This window comes from Theropithecus gelada, chromosome 11, assembly GCF_003255815.1.
Source record: "Theropithecus gelada isolate Dixy chromosome 11, Tgel_1.0, whole genome shotgun sequence".
NCBI lineage: Eukaryota > Metazoa > Chordata > Mammalia > Primates > Cercopithecidae > Theropithecus > Theropithecus gelada.
Window position 1 is genome coordinate 102417346 of NC_037679.1, and position 13320 is coordinate 102430665.

Consider the following 13320-nt stretch of genomic DNA (forward strand, 5'->3'; position numbering starts at 1 on the left):
CTGCCTCCTTTGGAAGGGTGACCTTGGCATTCTCAGCACTTGGGCAGCCTGGCACTAGCAAGCAGAGGCGGCAGGGGTGGCAGGGGGCATAGCAATCATGGCATGACCTCATGTTCCTGACGTCAGCCTCGGCTCCTGCCAAGACACAGGCCAGGCATCCTCCATCTGCAAGTCCCAGCAGTGGGAGAGAATGGTGAATGGGTTAATAGCTACGAATGAGGCCTCGGGCTAGGAATTCACTATGCGAGGCTCACTGAGTGGCAGAGGCAGCCAGATTTCAGTTCATAAACACTAGTCAGTCACGAAAATCAGCCAGCCTCAAAGGCAGGATCTTTTTCAAAAACCCAAACACTTCTTTCTTGTAAGTGAACCAAAGTTTACAAATTTTTTCCTAATAAATCAGTTGGATCATACTCCTTTTTGTGAGATTACGGAACCAGAAACAATCTAAAATGTCTTCAAAATAGCCTTGCAACCACACTGATAGTTCATTCAATGGCAAAGCCTGCCCACAAGTCTCCTCTCAGCCTTAATTCCAGCTGGTTAACAACTAGGGAACATTAAACCAGACCTGGGATCTGGGGCTCCCCACCACTGCGGGGCCAGGCTGGGGAACTTAGGAATCTCCTTTCAGTGTCTGGGGCTTGGAAACTGAACAGGCAGACGGAAGGCTCCTTCAGGCTCAGTCTGGCAGGACCTCATCACTCTAGTTTTTTCCAAAGGAGATCAGGCTGGGTCACAGGTTGCCCAGAACATCCACAGGGGCTATGTGAGAAGGGTACTGTGGTCAAGAGAGTTTGCAGGCCACACAGGGCTCTTGACTGCAGGACTTCTCTGAAGCTTTAAACTGCCAATGAGCATCTTTGTGACTCTCCGCGGGGAGGGGGTGGGGCGGAGATGAGGCTGCTGCAGTTCTTATGCTCATTTAAGTAACAGAACCTTGCTCATTTTCACCTCTGGAGCAAATCATGGATCCGATACCTTCTGCGGGAAATTCTGCCCTGCCTCTATGCTAAATTGCTGGCCCAAAATCATAGAATTTAAGGTCTAAAATCTAACCGTTTTTGTAAATGTAATTTTACCAGATCAGAAGGTTTTTAAGACCCACAGATATGGAGCTGACTTCTGGGACAGAGGGTTCTACCGATGCCCCCTAAGCCATGGCACAGAGGAAGGAGTCCAGCTGCTCGCCCACACCCCACCCAACCACCATCAGCTCAGCCCCGGAGCCAAACGCCTCCTGCAGATAGTACTCTTGGGCTGTGCTACGCGTGCCTGCGGCTTCCTGGGCAGATGCCGCCCTGAGGACCGGCTCACGACAGGACGTGGAGTGTATGCCTGCAGACTACCACCAGCTGTCAGGGGGCCACAGACCCAGATGACCCCAGTTATAAGTGGCTGTGCAGCTCCAGGACAACAGGGACCCTCATCTTCCATCCAGATAGGGCAGCTGCTCGTCATCCCCATCTCAGCCGTCACTCTCGTCCCAGGCCCCTCCTTGGACATCTCTGTGGATTTGCTTGCAGTTTCCTGCTCCAGGTCCCTCCCCACTATCCCAAGAGGCTCCCCCAGCCACCTCCATGGCTCATTGGGTTGCCATCCTTGAATCATCTAGCCCTGGAGAGTCCCAATGACAAAATTTAGCACTTAATTACACATCCTCTCATCCTGCTCCTGTTCTTCAAAGGGGTGCTAATTGTACTTCCCAGACCAGACTGCCAATTCCCTGAAGGAAAGGAATCCAGTCCTTTTAATTTATTAGTATTATTTTTTAGATAGGGTCTCACTCCATCACCCAGGCTGGAGTGCAGTGGTGCGATCACAGCTCATTGCAGCCTCAACTTTCCAGGCGCAGGTGATTCTCCCACCTCAGCCTCCCCAGTAGCTAGAACAACAGGTGCATGCCACCACACCTAGCTAATTTTTTGTATTTTTTGGTATTTTTAGTAGAGACAGGATTTCACCATGTTGCCCAGGCTGGTCTCAAACTCCTAGATTCAAGTGATCCACCTGCAATCAGCCTTCCAAAGTGCTAGGATTACAGGCATGAGCCGCTGTGCCTGGCCTGGTCCTTTTTATATGTGATGCCACCAAGCACAAATCTGAGCAAACAGGAAGCACTTAGTAAGTACATGTTAATTAATTCATTCTGGATGACAATCAGGACCTCACTGTTTTCCCAATTATGGCTTTGTATTCTTAACAAATAGGTCTTGAGGATTACCTGTGCGATCTTACTCCAACTCTCTCCAGAGAAGCTTCTGGTTCAGATACAAGTTTAAAACGAATTTATCCCCGCTAGCCTCTAGATTTGCCTCAGACTTCACAGCCAGAATTTTTTATTTCATATTCCTTAAATCTTAGAAATTGCTCTTACAGTGTGTAGCTTCTGTCTGAGTTACAAAATGATAGTGCTGACGATGATGACGGCAGTTAACACACTGAGCATGTACAGTGTGCCAAACATGCATATTACCTCATTTAATCCTCGAAACACTCTTAGGAAGCAGATACCATTATGGTTCCCATTTTACAAATGATGAAATTGAGGCTTAGAGAGGCTGAGTGCCTTGCCTGGGTCCCATGGCGAATAAGTGGCCTATCTAGTGAAACCTAGGGCCATCAGATGACCAAAAGGAAAATGTAAAATCTTCCCTCCTAGGAAATGAGGATCGAGTTTTCCCCTTCCGGTGGTTTCTGAATCAAAAGCATCTTCTGGGAAGCTTCACTATTCCTGAGAATAACAGGAATAACAGATTCTTCATTCCTACCCTCAGAGGTTCTGTTCCGGCAAATGCGGATGAGGCCTAGGAATCTGTATTTTCTCAAAGACCCTGGGGGGATTCTGATCATCTTTTCAGGACTGAGAAGCACTGGTCCCACAGGTACCCACACCTCTCTCCATAGCATCTGAACCAGCCATGCCACGCATCAGAGGAGAGCTCTCTGGCAAACACTCCCCGAGCATCTACCAAGCAGGAAATGGTACACAGCTGGGCAGCACGCCAGCCCTCCCTCCCACCTGCCTCCCACATACACCGGAAAATGTTTTTAGTTTAGCCCGGTGGGCCTCAACCTTGGCTGCACATGAGAGCCACTTGGAAAACTTAAAAAACAAAAAAGCAAAAACCACACCTCCTGATGTCCAGGGAGGACCGGTGGACCAAAGGAAGAGGCGGGGCCCAGGTACCCCGTATCGTTATATTTAAAGTTTCCCTGGTCATTCTAATGCACAGTTCATAAAGCTGTCTTTTTTAGGATGAAAGATACTGGCCATTCAACCTTGGCGTTCAGAAGCCCCTTTCTCACATAAGCCAAGTGAGCAGGGACTCTCCTTAACAGCTCGGGCTAATTTTAAAACTAATAACACTAAAATGTTTTAATGCCCTCACTAGCTCCGTTCAGCCTCATTAGGAAGAGTAAATAAAACAGACCGCATTCCCACACACATACTCAAACCTACAAAGTCCCCGGAGGTGGCAGCCACATCAGTGTTACTCTTGAAGTCAGTTTCCAGCACAGTGTCCTGCAAGATTGGAGTGGCCCGGCACAGAAGGGTGGGCTGGGAGGACTCGAGAGAGCCCCTCGATGGGTTCTCTGTGGTCCAAAGATGGGAACCGGCTTGTCTGGGGACACACAAAGCACTAGCAGCAACACAGAACGAGAAGCCAATTCCGCGGCTGCAGAAGGCACGGGTCTACAGAAGTTAGTCTGAGAGCCTTCCAGGCTCTACTTGGCACCTTTTGAATGCCAGGGCAGACATGAACCAAATCTGTCCCGGAAGCCTCCATGTTAAGACCCTATCACCTGGCCCGGCACGGTGGCTCACGCCTGGAATCCCAGCACTTTGGGAGGCTGAGGTGGGCGGATCACGAGGTCAGGAGATGGAGACCATCCTGGCCAACACGGTGAAACCCCGTCTCTACTAAAAATACAAAAATCAGCTGAGTGTGGTGGTGCATGCCTATAATCCCAGCTACTTGGGAGGCTGAGGCACAAGAATTGCTTGAATCCAGAAGGAAGAGGTTGCGGTGAGCAGGGATTGTGCCATTGCACTCCAGCCTGGCAACAGAGCAAGACTCTGTCTAAAAAAAAGACCCTGTCACCTGAGAGATGCTTGTGTGGCCAACTTGAGCTGTAACTATAGGATGAGCAATTTTGTTCCTTGTAAAAGAAGCCTGAGACTATCGGTGAGCCCTTGTCACAGGGAGGGCAGGGTGCTCTTCCCCGGAAGGACTGTCCCTCTTCCTTGGATGGGGAAACTGAGGCTTCGAGCAGTTGAGTTGCTGCACCAAGGTCACAGCCGCACATGTGAGGATTTGAACCCCCCTGTCTGACTCCACCGCCCTTGCCTGGACCCCCTGTGATGTCGTCTCCCTTAGATCGTGCCCAGCAAGGACACAAGCCTATTTTGAGAAGAACTGCTGAGGTCCCTGAAACAGAAAAGGCAACCTCCTTTTAGCCGTTTTCTTTTCTTCCTTCTCCTTTTTATTTATTTATTTGTGTGTGCACACACATGTGTGTGTGCGGTTTTGGGGTTTTTTTGTTTCTTTGGTAAAGGTTGGAGAGCTGCAACACACCTATATATCCAACTGTTCAGACAGATACAGGTATACACCCTATATATATCCAACTGTTCAGACAGACACAGGTATACACCCTATATATATCCAACTGTTCAGACAGATACAGGTATATGCCCATTACAGACTTAAGTATATGCACAGAGTATGGAGAAACCAACACATATATAATATAGATGCATATTTATCTGTAGATACTTAGACGAAGCAGAAAAGACGGCCCCTGATTCTCACAAAGACACAATGGAATGCTTTCAACGTCACAATATCACTGGTAACATCCACAAGCCACGCTGTGGGGCTTGGCAACGGTGGGGAAAATACACACCTGGGCATGTGCTTTCCACAGAAATGACCCCCTGGCATCTGTCTTCCCTTTGCCTTTCCTCCTGGGAAGCAAGGGCCACTGCCCATGTTCTCCGACAACCCACTGCCTCTTCAGGAATTAAAATAACAACCATAATAACAGCCCTAGTGAATCAAGTCAGTCCTGGTCCACTAATGACAACTCTCTGATACTGCCAATGGTTTTCTATTTTTCAGTCTTCTCCTGTTGCAGGCGGGATTTCTCTCTCAAAGCCCAGACAATGCTATGGATGAAACAGTCGTTAAATGCCTCTGGTGAATGCTACTGTCACTAAGGCAGCTCCTGCAGTGGCGGCTCCCACATGTTCCGTGCTCCTGTCCCTAGGGAGTTGATGACACCAGGAATGTGGACGGTAGGCTGACAGGACAGCACTCGAGAAGACTGCTCATACAATTGGAGTTGCTTCTATTACTGAGTGGTTTCCTTTGCTGTCCTGGACCTGACATCTTTCTTCTTACCATGGACATTTTTCTCCCACCAACTAAGAGAGGGTTATACCCCCAAGGCAGGAGGACCAAGACCAAAAGGTGATGAAGAGCTGGCTTTCTAAGCTCTTCTCTGTTTCCTCAGTCATCTCTGTGGATGTATCTGATCTGTGATGAAGTGATTCTGATCAAGGTGTTAACCAGGTCAAGTTTTCTCTTCCCGTGGGAACTATGGAATAATGGAAGCAAAAGTCAAGCTGGAATGGTGAAATTTCAGGCCGTGGGACATTTACAAAGAAGAGACATTTCCGCCTCATGCAGATGGCTATCCATTTCCATACTGTTGGACCACAGACCAACGGGGGAATTTGGTATTACTTTGGGTCCCGTAGAACCCCTGGCTTTCCTTTCCCTTATTCTTACTCCTCGGCTCTACAGTAGAGAATTTATTAGATAGTCTGTAGTGTGAGGTGGAAGAGCCTAAGGCTGGGGACAGAGTCTAGTTGGAGGTGGCGGTGGTCCCACGTGAGGATATGCTGAAAGCAGCACCAATTATTTCTTTGGATTGGCCCTGGAAGTGAGAGGAAAGCTAGGCCTGCACTCCTTCGGACCCTAGTAATTTTCCTCCAGCCTGTCACCTCTCCCAGGGCAGTGCTGCAAATGATCTCGGACTCCCCCAGAGCCCAGAGGATGGCAGTGTCAGGAAATATCAGATGCCTTTGTTGTCTATGACCTGTCTTTTGGACCTGCGAGGCCAGACTGTTACAGAGATGCCCCAGCCATTGTCTGCAGCAGCCTGGAGTTTTAGGTTCCCCTGCCACTAGGGTGAAGATTCCCTGTGCTCCTGCATTTGCAGCCCACAGACTGCTCCTCATAAGCATTCGAGCAGAGTGGCTATCACGTCCCCACTCCATTAGCATGGATAAACATTTGTGCTCACTCATCCTCTGTCAGCGTCTCTCTGCTCCGCACTCCCTTTCCATTTCTCCATCTTTACTCTGAGGCACAGGGCACGAGTCATCCATTCTTATGGCACCTGCTGAGCAACCTCATTTTTCTGACCACTCTGGCATGTGACATCCCTTCCATTCTCCCTGCTTCTTACCAAGGCTGCTCTCATACGAGAGATGTGGGCAAAACCCAATCACAGGGATAAGGAAGCAACATGGTCACAAAAACACAATGAAAAAATCCCATGCAATCTGGGAGATGCAGCTATGGCAGAGGACACATGTGGAGAGGCTGGCAGTGTGGCCGAGAAGAACACCGGCCCACTTCCACGTTTGCCACTTACTAGCCACGTGACCTCGGTCAAGGTATGTCACTGCTTACCCTGCAAAATGGAAGTAATGCCAAGACACAGGGAGGTTACGCTGATTCCATCATATGAGGGTCGTAATGGGTCTCACGCTGTGACAGACCCATTGCAATGACTAAACGGTAGGTATTGTTATTATTTAAAAACCATTATCACTCTTAATACCACTTAGCATGTATTTGGCCCCCTCAGCTGTGCCAGAATCGTTGCTATCAACACACATTCACTGAATGGCTGTTTTTCAGAATTCTGCTAGGTACTAGGACTAAAGGAAGGACAAGAAAATTCCCTGCCTTGGAAAGAGAAATCGGGGTATCCAGGCACAGTTGCCACAAGCCACAGGGGTCATGTGCACAGTAAGGAAGGATGCTTCACTGAGGGGCATGTGGTTACAGAAGGAAGTTTGGTTTGAATGAAACCTTGAAAGACCGAAGAGGGAGAGGCATGTTAGACGGGGTTGCCGGAGGTGAGAAGCGGCACGATATGAATAAGAAACAGGGAATTCGTCTGCTTGACCATATGGAAGGACTCCTGAAGGATAATGGGGAGTGTTCAGGGAAGCTGCTAAGGGCTTAAGGATGTTCACTGCCCAGGCTTCACAAAGCCAAGCTCTTTCAAAGGCGACTGAAGGGCATGGGGCGGTTTAGGAGGAAGACTCTCAGAGGCACACATGAAGGGCTGGGGAGTGGGCGGCTGTAGGCAGGGAGCTGGCAGAAAGACTCCTGCACTCAAGCCAGCCCCGGAAGACGTGGTGAAAGAGGGAAGAGGAAGGAGGGCTGGGGTGAGGTACAGGCCAAATACACCCCTTCCCCGGGAGAGGCACACACAGAACTGTGCGCACAGTATCGCTTCACTGTCCACGGAGATGACACAACTGGAGCAGATGTGACTCGCTGAGCACCATGTGCACACAGACAGGGACCGCCCTGCCCCACCTACTGCTGACTCTCTTGCTTGATCTGTGGTGAAAGTTGCCTTGACTACTTGTCTGGGTCAGTGTGACCAACAATGTGTCTGCAGTCCCAGCGGCTGCCAGAGACGCTCAACACTGAGGTGACATGTCACATATTAACTAACAAAGCCATTTAACCCACATCTCTACTTGGGCTCCTCTGGCTCGGATGGCATGCATGAGGCCACACTCCCTTTCTTGGTCTCTTGGCATGCTTCAGGCTCTATGATATATCCCAACAGCACGCATGAAAGGAATCTTTCCCCCACCACACCAGGCCTATTGCGATGGTTCCTGGCCAGCCTCCCCTGCCCCCCACTCTCCACTGCCCCAGCTGACCCTTCTGAGTCTCCTCAGGGCCTTTCCTACTGTCTGCCCAGCTTCTGCCCAGGGTATTCAAGGCCTTCGTGCTTTGACTCCAATCTATGTTTCCAGCTCCATCATCCTCAGCAGTTCAGGGAACAACCAAGTAATACACGGAAGTGTTTGTGCCTGGGCATATATCAAGGAAGGTATAAATGAGCTGCAGAGGGAAGTGGAATTTCCTGGGCTCCCCAAGCACAACTATACCCGTGTCTCATGCTATGGGCCACGCTCTTCCTTCTGCCAGGACCTACCACCACTGCCATTTCTTCTTGCTGACTCCTGCTCATCTTTAAGATGGAGCTCAACTACATCCTCCCTGAAACCCTCCCCTTTAACGCCAGGCAAAAAGCACTTCCTCTGTCCTAAATTATGAATATATGCTCTTCATTAATATATTACCAATTGCTATTTCATTTTAAATTATATGCCCATCTCCCATGTGGATGGTAAACACCCCTCATGTCTGGTCAGGGTTGTGTCTTGTCTTCCTTTGAATAACTAGTGCCTGACAGTGGTTGCTGCATATTATTAGAAAGTTAATAAATGATTAAATTAATATATTAGTACAAAAGAAGACTTGCTATTAGAGTTATTACAAGAGTTCTGTCACCTCAAGAAAAAATGATAAATTATAACATAGTGTAAGTACTGGCAGATGCTGTCATCTACTAGTCACTCATCAAACACTTACTGTCTACTATATTCAGGCACTATTTTAGGCTGTGGTAGGGATATAAATAGAAATGATAAGTGTATAATATAGTTTGGAAAATGAAGTATGAAAAATAATAAGCCAAAACAAGCTACTCTAAAGGTCAAACTGTGAAAGGCTCTAGACCAGCGGTGCCCAATCTTTTGGCTTCCCTGGGCCACACTGGAAGAAGAATTGTCTTGAGCCACACATAAAACACACTAACACTAGTGATAGCTCATGAGCTAAAAATAAATGCAAGAAACATCTCATAACGTTTTAAGAAAGTCTGTGAATTTGTGTTGGGTCACATTCAAAGCCATCGTGGGCCGCATGTGGCCAGTGGCCCACGGGTTGGACAAGCCAGCTCTAGGTGTTAGAGGCATTCATGGAGTCAAAGGGCTGAAAAATATCAATTATAGCAACACCAGTTAAGCACACTAGACATTTAGTTTATTCCACTCCCTGCATCATGTCCCAATCAGATGAGAATCGCTCATATGTATAAAAGTTTATTGTGAACAGGCAAAAAGGCATTTGACATTTATCAGGAAAAACTTGCTTGTGTCTATTCTAGCACACTTATGCTACAGGTTGAGCCCATTTCTTTCGCTTGTGGTCTTCAGAGGAGATTTAAAAGTGTTACCGTTTCCTTGCCAGAGGTTACTTTCTTGCCTTCTGCTCCTTTCCCTCTCCTGCCCTCAAGCCTGAAGTACACCCACTAAGGCCTCAGCTTTTACAAGATCCCCCATGAACAACCAAATAATACACAGAAGTGTTTGTGCCTGGGCATATATCAAGGAAAGTATAAATGAGCTGCAGAGGGAAATGGAATTTCCTGGGTTGCCAAGGGGCTTTTAAAACTCATAAATACACCAGAAAATAAAAGGAAGGAAGTAATTATGGACAGCTCTCTGGCATGCTCCTAACCAGGCATGCCGGCTCCCACCAGCGCTCCAGTGTGGGCCTGGTGCTGCAGGGCATGGGAGAAAGGCAGGCAGAGACACTACAGCCACATCCTCACTTGGACCTTCACCCATAGGCTCTGCCCATTCAGGGAAGAGATGGGCTGAGAACTAGAAGCTCCCCAGGCCACCTAAAGCAGGCAGCTTTGCTTAGATACCCTCAGTCTCCGCCCTGCCCACCCTCTCCACCAACCTCTGCACATCCCCCTCAGTCCCTCTCGCCTGCCTGCCAGTGCCGCCACGGTATTTAGTAAACGTTTGTTGATTGAATACATGAAGCTGTAGAGAGGTTTGACAACTTGACCAAGGACATACGGGTGGCAAGTCCTGGAGGTTTCCAACGTGGGCTGTCTGATTCCTGAAACAGTGCTCCTGACCTCCGTGCTGCACAGTGTGAAAGCACTGAAAAACGGTCCTCAACTGTATCCTGCTCCAAATACCTTAGAATATCAACAAACGTGCTCTCTTTATACAAAATGGGACACAACAAACGTGCATGGAATTGAATCATCACCTTGGAGGTCAGAAACTGTGTCTAACTAAACACATGCACGCTTCCTTCTCTAATATTCCACAAGAGGGTAGACCTATCCAATAGGACTCATCGCCTGCTTCACTCACTGTTGTACACTGATTTAGCACAAGCTCGTCTTGTCTACTGAACCCTCATCTTCTTAAGGACCAAGGTCATATTCTATGTTTCTCTGCCTCCCTGGCAACCAGCACAAGGCCTGGCACTTAGTAGTGCTGAATGGATGTCTGTCAACTGACTCCACGCTATTTCCAATCCCAGTGATGCCCTCCTGCTGGTCTCACTGACAGTTCAGCTCAGAGCAGCCTGAGACCTGGGCAGGTCATTAAGCCCAACAGAACAGTGGCAAACTTAAACGACCCTCTCCTGCCTTCTTAGTTGGAAAAATGCTTCCAAACAAAATCTCAGAATGAAATGTGGCGTGGCTCCCTAATTAGGCTCTCTCTCTCTTCCTAGCTGGTGGAGGATTTCTGGAAAAGCTCTTCTTCCTGCACGTGAATCCCTCTTCCCACGTAGTAAACAGAGGTGACGTTAACGGCAAAAGGACCGATTCCAGTGGGCTGGTTACATTCACCTTTCTTGCTTCTTGGGAGGGACAAACAGCAAATCGAAAGCAGCCTGGATGTCTACCCAGAACAGGCACTTCCAAATGCCGCCATTTGCAAGTCGCCTCTAGCTCTGCCGTCACAGCAAAATCCTGCGCCCTCCACTGCAGGGCACTTTTGTGACTAAAAAACTATATTTATGCTGAACACAAGACCAAACAAAAGCTCCAGACTCTAACATCTTATTTACAAACATCTCAATGTGAAGTAATTAAAACAGTTGCAAAACTACTAGTTACCTTCCTTTCCTCCCCACCTCTCCTGGTGTCCTGCTCACCAAGGAGCAGTTCAGAAAGACAGTGTGTAGTTCTAAGAAACCACCAGTAGGTGGTGAAGGCAAATTCTGCTGCGGAGGAGGCCCCTGAGAAGCCAGGGGGCCCTTGGGCAAATATCCGTCTGGGTTCCATTTTGATGGTTTTGGCTGGTGGTTTGGGATTTTAAGGCCTCCTCATTAAAAGACTGTTCCATTTCCAAAGAGCTTTTCTGGCTTAAAAGGAACGACCTTTTATTGTTTTGTTGTAATAAGGGTGACCATTTAAGTACCTCCCAGGTGCCAGACACACTAGTAGGTGCTTGACATACTTTCAATCCAGGCAACAACCCTATGACATATCCACCATCACCTCGTATTACAAAGGAGCTAGGACTCAGCAAGTTCTAGTGCCCTGCCCACAGAGCTGGAATTGCTAGAACTGGGGATTTGAATCCAGTCTACATAGCTCCAACATCCGTGCTACAAACCCCGATTTCACCTTGAAGCCTGCTGATTCAGACAATACATTTGAGTAAGCCAAGGACGTGCTATCTTAAGGCAGTCAGGACAGCATCCCTAGGTCTCCAAGATCCTGAAACGACTGCCGAGGATACCGGGAATTCCATTCCTGGAACACGTCTCAGATCCCTGGGAGACCTGCCTCCTCTCCAGAGGTTACTATTCCACGCTGGTAGGAGTCCTTGACTCCTTTTCTCATCTCTAAGACACTGAGTGGAGCAGCCCTGGAGGCAGCAGCAGGGATTCTGGGTGAAGCAGCCCTGAGTGTATGTCCCTAATAAAGCCAGGCCCAAGCTCCTCGGCTCACTGTCCATGGACAGTACAATTAATCACATTCCCACTTGCCACCTTCCCACCCGGCCTCGAGGTCATCTTCCAGAGTCTGCCTGGTTAGGAAACAAAGTCCTTTGACACAGATCATTTCTTTCTCCCCAAGAGGGCATTTTCTCTGCCCCCAAGCAGCACTAATCCCTCATTCTTATACTATCCTCCAACAAATCTGCTCCAAGGTTTCCATTGTGGGACTGCCACCCTGCAGGGCTGCCCAGAGGGAGTCAACACCATTGTTTCTGAAGAGACGCCCCTGCCTGGCTGAGCCCAGGGAGGCCCAGAGGACAGTGCCCCAGCACTGCCACTTTCCTGATGCCCTTTATCATACCCTGCCCCCAATCCTCAATTGCCTTGACATCTGCCAAGCAAGGCAGGCGCTGGCCAGGAGGCTCTCTCTGATGCTGGCTCTCCACCTGTCCATGCTTACCACCTGTGGACTCCAGTTCTGCCAGGCCAATTAAAACATGACATCTTCAGAGCGAGGGCAGTTGGCCATAAGTGCCCAGGAACTTCCCTTGAATCAGCTTCATTTTTCCAAAGGTGAGGTAAAGTCAAAGAAATACTAATCTGGGAGTCAGAAAAGCAGATTTCCATCCAAACTTTATTACTAACTAGTTGTGCAATTTTGGACAAGTTCTTTAACTTCTCTCCTTCAGCATCTTCATGTTTGACGCAGAAGAATTAGGCCAGGTGATCCTCCAAGTGCAAATATTCAGTGATTCTATGTGACTTGACACAAATTTCCTCTTATCAGAAGGGTAACTTGAGCTAAGTGAATGTGAACATGTAAATGGCAAAATAAGAAAGCTGTTCTGACCACTTACGAGCTTAAAACGTCACTTAAGAACTAGTTGTCCCCAGTGTGCACCCATCAGCACCTTGGCCCACTGCCCGTATGGCACTGATATGCTGATCACATAATGCCTTGTTTAATCCATGTTCTCCAGTGGCATACAAGTCTCGGTGAGGGCACTGTGCCTTTAGCTCACCCACCGCTGTATCCCCAGTCCCTAGTACCACCAGCATATTGTAGGCACTCAATAACTATTTGTTGCATGAATGAATTTCCACTGTACAAATCTGATTTCCGGACTGTACCAGAGACCAGGCAGCAAGCACATATTTAATAGACTCTGCAGCTCTTCTCTACCCCTTCCCTGTAGATTTCCATAGGAAAATGGACTTCTGATGGTTCTAACAGTGAGTTTTGTCCAATAGGGTTGCCTCTGGAGGTGGCCAGTTTCCCTCCTCCATCCACCCCCTCCCCAGGCAGTGCAGAAAATTCAGGGCCTCAAAAGCCACATCCACTCAGCATCCACAATTTGCTGCTGAGCCATGGGCTCCTTTTTCCCACCTGCTCCTTTTTGGCACATGGCTCGACTCTCATACCCTCCCCTCTGTGCTGTCCGCACCC

The 13320-nt window shown here is 48.5% G+C and overlaps 1 protein-coding gene across 19 annotated transcripts in view; it reads right to left on the bottom strand.

The window, feature by feature from the left end:
- Positions 1–13320, bottom strand: part of CACNA1C (calcium voltage-gated channel subunit alpha1 C) — a 639436-nt gene that overhangs the window by 395476 nt on the left and 230640 nt on the right. The window lies entirely within an intron of this gene.